This window comes from Sciurus vulgaris (assembly GCF_902686455.1).
Source record: "Sciurus vulgaris genome assembly, chromosome: 7".
In the NCBI taxonomy this organism is placed as follows: Eukaryota; Metazoa; Chordata; class Mammalia; order Rodentia; family Sciuridae; genus Sciurus; species Sciurus vulgaris.
Genome location: NC_136467.1, coordinates 124,104,652 through 124,110,332, shown reverse-complemented (window position 1 = coordinate 124,110,332; position 5,681 = coordinate 124,104,652). Strand labels below are relative to the sequence as shown.

General features: G+C 45.5%; 1 long non-coding RNA gene across 3 annotated transcripts; it reads left to right on the top strand.

Moving 5' to 3' along the window:
- Window positions 1-3,893: 3,893 nt before the first annotated feature.
- On the top strand, window positions 3,894-5,213 carry LOC306666062. 3 transcript variants are annotated; one of them, XR_013765173.1, is made up of 5 exons: window positions 3,894-4,166; window positions 4,294-4,404; window positions 4,810-4,842; window positions 4,983-5,030; window positions 5,199-5,213. It is a non-coding gene; the product is annotated as an uncharacterized lncRNA (long non-coding RNA). The 3 variants fall into 3 exon arrangements; XR_013765174.1 differs by having other exon boundaries at window positions 4,713-4,842; XR_013765175.1 differs by lacking the exons at window positions 4,810-4,842; window positions 4,983-5,030; window positions 5,199-5,213 and adding an exon at window positions 4,606-4,624.
- The last annotated feature ends 468 nt before the right edge of the window (window positions 5,214-5,681 follow it).

Here is a 5,681-nt window from a genome sequence, read left to right as displayed (position 1 = left end):
TTATAGAGGATGTCTGAGTCCTTTTTCTCATGTTGTCTCTTTAAACATTGAATTTTCATTTTTCTAGTGGAAACATGGACAGCATTTGAAAGGTCAAATACTTCTACAAGTCTTGGTAAAAAGGCAAATGACCCCAATCTTCCATTCAGCCCCACTTCCTGATCCCCAGAGGCAGCCAGCTTTACTTCTTTTGCCTGATGCTTTTATTGTTACCTCTATGCCCCTAAATAGAATGCTAACAGGGCTCCTTCTTTGTTTTTCAGTTTCATGTTGCACTTTTAGTGGACACCTTCCATTTGCATGCTCCTATCCTCTCAACAGTCATTTAATAATTTTGATTAGATTGATGTTTACATTATTGTGACTATGCAAGTGTTAGTCACAACTAGGCTTGTAACCTTCATTACTTTGTTTCCTTAAACTGATTTTTAAATTTCCCTGCAGTTAATGCAAGTGTTCTTCCTTCATTTGCTTAGTTTCTATTGTACTCATTACTGGAACTTCCCCAAACTCTCCTCCAGGGTCTCTGCTGTGGATTGAATGTGTGCCCCAGTGTTCATGTGTTACAAACTTGATATTCGATGTGGTGGTATTTGGAGAGGGGGTGTTGGAGCAGGGCCCAAAATGGCAGTAGTTAGGCTCACTGAGACTTCCAGTGGGCTATGTTATGTTTTTAGTGTGTAGCCAGGACTGTGAACTGTCTATGTTGTGGTTAGTCAAAGCCAGAAACACATTCAGCGTATAGACTCAAGCTCATAAACATTAACTTGTGAGCATGCGCCCCCACCTCTTTATGTAACCTGCTGCTAGTGTACCTTCTTTGTTTGGCCTGCATATAAATAGGGCCTGCGAAAATGGGCTAAGAGGGGCTAAAATGGAACTGGCTGGGGGATGAAGCTGAAATTTGGAGCTGACTAACGGCACCACTAAATAAAGCATATCTACTATTCTAATTGCATCTGGCATCTTCTTCCACCTGCAGAACTCTGAATCTGTTTCCTGAGCCAGAGCCCCCCCCCCCCCACCAACATGAGGCCTAATAGGAGGTAGGTGAGTCCTGAGGGCCCCACTCTCATAAATAGATCAATTCTGTTATCTTGGGAGTAAGTTGACCCCTCCTGCCTCTCTTGCTCTCTCTCTTGCCCTTAACCTTCTACCACATGAGCAAACAGCAGGAGGGCCCTAGTCAGATTCCAGTGCCTTGACCTTGGACCTCCCAACCTTAAGAATGCTGAGAAAATAAATTTCTGTTCTTCATAATTTACTCAATGTGTGGTGTTCTGTTAGAGCAGCCAAACAGACTAAGACAGTCTCCACGAGTATATTCAAGCATATCCAGGTTCCACCAACTTGTTCTTTGTAAAGACACCTGTCTTAGAGCTCTCAGTCCTTCCAGACCTGGACTGGATGCCTTCACACCTAGAGTGAGGCTGACTCCCTCATCTCCTTCACTTCCTGGGGGAACACTTGGCCTCCCTGTCTCGTGCTGGTTCCACTCTTACCTACTTCCCATGTGTCCCCTTTTCTTGGTTTTCTCCATTTTTGTTTCTCACTTCATTTAGCCATATCCTCTAGGAACATGAAACAGAAAATATTGAAACCCTAAACATCTGAAATGTCTTTAGGACACCCTAGTTCTTAGTTCAACTTTAACTTAGTACAGAATTCTGTGTTGAAAATATGTTTACCTGAAATGCACATGATTTTGCTTCAATATTTTCTAGCTTTCAAAGCTGCTTTTCCTGCCTCTTAAAATGTTCAGAATTTCTTTTCTTCTACCTAATTTTTGAAATTTCATTGTAATGTATGTTGGCATGGTCTGTTTTCATTTGCTTTGGGGCAATTCAAATGTAATTTTGGGGGACTGTAAATGGTGAGAAATTTTCTTGAGATCTAAAATCATTCCTTACTCTCAATTGTTTTGGGATTCATATTGTTCAATTCTTAGAAATCCCTTATTGCTAGCCTCCTGCTCTTACAGTTCTTCTGTCTTTCTTACCATTACTTTTCCAACTGTACTACTTCTTTTCTGGCACTATTTTTAACCATCAAAATCATCTATAGAATTATTCATTTCTGTGATCACATTTTAATTTCCAAGAACTTCTTTTTGTTTTCTTTCCGTGTATAATTGTGCATTACTTGTTCACAAATATCATATTTTTTATGTGTTTTAACAATTATTGAGAGTAGTGGCAGTGAATCAAGCAAAGAAGTTGGGACCAGTTGGGATCTCTCCACAGTTTACTCAGAGCAGCAGTTCTCAAAGTGTGATCTGTGGAACCCTTGGAGGTACTCCTCAGAGTGTTGCACAGCATCCATATGATCAAAACATAGTTTTATAGCCAGGCACCGAGTGGTGCATGCCTGTAATCCCAGAGGCTCAGGAGGCTAAAGCAGGAGGAACCCATGTTCAAAGCCAGCCTCAGCAACTCTGTGAGACCTTGTCTCTAAATAAAATACAAAAAATAGGGCTGGGGATGTAACTCAGTGGCCGAATTCCCCTGAGTTCAATCCCCAGTGTTCAGTACCAAAAAAAAAAAAAAAAAAAAAAAAAAAAAAAAAAAAAAAAAATTCATAATTTCACTAAAACATTATTTACACTAAAGCAAAACTTGGTAAAGTGAAAGCTATGGTACCAAACCGTAATAGTAGTTATTGTATTCTTTTAACTGCAGAAGAAAAAAAAAAATGCCAGTTCACTTAAACATGTCCTGGTTGAAATATCTAAAATTATTAACTTTATTAAATCTCCATTCCAGAGTGCACATTATAAAGACATTTATTTGATATAATGGAAAGTACACATAAAGCACTCTGTTACATTTGAAAGACGGTGTGTGTGTCAACAAAAGCCATTTGGTGAGTGATACTAGTCCTGTTTTTATTACTGCTTAAAATAACTAATGACGGAGAAACTATTCCTTAGACTTATGTATTTGGTCAACTTTCTAAAAAATGACCTGAACCTGTCTTTTCAATATAAGCCACTGACAGCAATATATTCAATGACAAAATGTATGCTTTCAAAGGAAAATCAAAATCTGGGAGAACCTGACTCCATCACTATCCACTTGACAGATTCCCAAGCACCTACAACATTTTCAGGGTCCAGAGCAGTGTCTGGGGATGCAGATGCAGAGCACTGGGGATTCCCAGCTCCCTGAAGTTTCACTTCCCTTTCTTCCGTCCTAGGTCAGGTCATCCTGCCTGGACCCTCCCGATGCGGCCCCAGCTCTAAATCCCATAGCGTGCCCTGCTCCCAGAGAAGCCAATCAGCGTCACCGCGGTCCTCGGGGCCAGGTCTCCGCAGACCTGCAGAATCTAATGATGGCTCCACCAAACCTGCTCCTGCTGCTCTCGGAGTTCCTGGCCCTGACCCAGACCTGAGCGGGTGAGTGTGGGGTCCGGAGGGAGAGGGTCTCTGCACGGGAGGAGCAAGGAGACAGTCCCATGAGCGAGCAGGGCCCGGGAAAGGCGCGTCCCTGCCGCCCCGACCAGACCCTCCCCACCTTGGCGCAGCTCTTCCTGACCCTCTACCCCCCGCCCCTAAGTCCTGCCTTCCCGCGTCCCACCGCCCCTTAGGGTCTCTCGAGGCCGCTCCTCTCCCCCTGGGTTGTCATCCTAGGACCTGGGTCATGTCCCGGCCCGGCCGCGAGGAGTCCCGGTACATCTCCGTGGGCTATGTGAACGACACACAGTTCGCGCGCTTCGACAGCAATGCAGAGAATCCCAGGGAGGAGCCGCGAGCATGGTGGAGGGAGCAGGAGGGTCAGGAGTATTGGGACAGGAATACACGGAATTCCAAGAACTCCGCGCAGAATCGCCGTGTGAGCTTGAACAACATGCGCAGCTACTACCACCAGAGCGAGGACGGTGAGTGACCTCGGGCCCCCGGAAGACACATGTGACGCACCACACTAGCCCTGAAGGGGATGTCACGCCAAGGTGTTAGGCCCTTGACTTCTACCCTAAGGAGATCACCCTGACCTGGCAACATGATGGGGAGGGCCAGACACAAGACATGGAACTTGTGGAGACCAGGCCTTCAGGGGATGGAAACATCCAGAAATGGGCTGCTTTGGTGGTGCCTGCTGGAGAGGAGCAGAGATACACGTGCCATGTGCATCATGAGGGGCTGCCTGAGCCCCTGGCCCTGAGATGGGGTAAGGAGGGGGTGAGGGCACAGAGCCTGTTGTCAGGAGAGCAGGAGGCTTTCTGGAGACACTCAGAAGGGTATGGACTGAGAGCTGGGGCTCAGGGCTCCTCGCCTCACTTCCCTTCCTCTCCCAGAGCCACCCCCTCAGCCCACCGTCCCCATCATGGGAATTGTTGCTGGAATGCTTCTCCTTGTTGTCACTGGAGCTGTGGTTGCTTTTGTTTTGTGGAAGAAGTAAAATGCAGGTAGGGAAAGTAGAGGGTCTGAATTTTTGTCCTACTGGTGGTTTCAAGCACTTAGAAGTGCATTGTTAATGGGAGGTAGTATCTACACACGTGCTTACCCAGCCTGGACGCTGTTTACTCTTTGTAAAACACACAGAAAATTAAAAGCAAATTTATCTTTCTGATGCTTGTAGTGAAGGGGACCTGATTTCCAAATTTTAGAGACCAGAGGAGAATTTCCCTACTGAGAACAGACCTCCAGGAGAACAACTGGCTCCATCCATACACATCTCCTTTCTTCTTGTCTCCTGATTTTCCTGCATCTGAAGTCACAGTTCTGGAAGCTTCTCTGGAGTCCAGGACTAGGGCATACCCTCTAGGATGTGCCTCCAACCTGCTGTCTCAGAGGATTCTTTCCTGACACAGGTGTAATAAAAGGGACCTATGCTCCAGCTGCCTGTAAGTATGAAGAATGGTGATTCCTGAGACCTTTGGGGCAGTACAGAGGGGAGCTATGGGCAGGCTGATCCATCCCATAATTCCTCTATTATCCACATCTCCGGTGGGCTCTGACCAGGTTCTGTTTTTGCTCTACTCAGGTAATAACAGTGCCCAGGGCTCTGATGTGTCTCTTACCACTCAGAAAGGTGAGACCATGGAGGGCTTGAAGAGGGAGAGGGAGAGGGATTGGGAATAGGAAGACTCCTGGGTTAAGGGGACTCCCTGGATTTTTAACATTTTGAGTGTTTAATGGGTTGTTCAGAGTGTCTCCACTTACAATGACTAATCTGAACTTACTCATAATACTTTTACAGTGTGAGATTGTGTCTTCTGGAGGGCTGAGTGATATAGGATTTCTTCAGTTCTCTTCCCCCTTCCTACTGTGACTTCAACAAGTCCTGACTTCTCTTTGAGCAACTGGCATCTAACTCTGTCTATATGTCTGTGTTCCTATCAGTGTTATGGGAGGAAATGAGAACAGCCTACCTTTGAGTACCAAGACCCCTCCCCACACTGTCCTGTTTTTTTCCTCAATCAACTTTCCTGGGTAGCAGAGGTGGGGCTGGGAGATCTCCATTCCTGATTTAGCTTTATGTTGCCCTGAGCTGTATAGCTCCTTCCTTCCTGTTATGGTTTGGATGTGAGGTAGCCTCCAAGAGCTAACATGTAGACAATATAAGAAGGTTCAGAGGAGAAATGATTGGGTTGTGAAGGTCAACCCAATCTGTAAATTAATCCCCTGATAGGGATTAACAGTGGAAACTGAAGTGGTAGGGTGTAGCTGGAGGAGGTGGGAA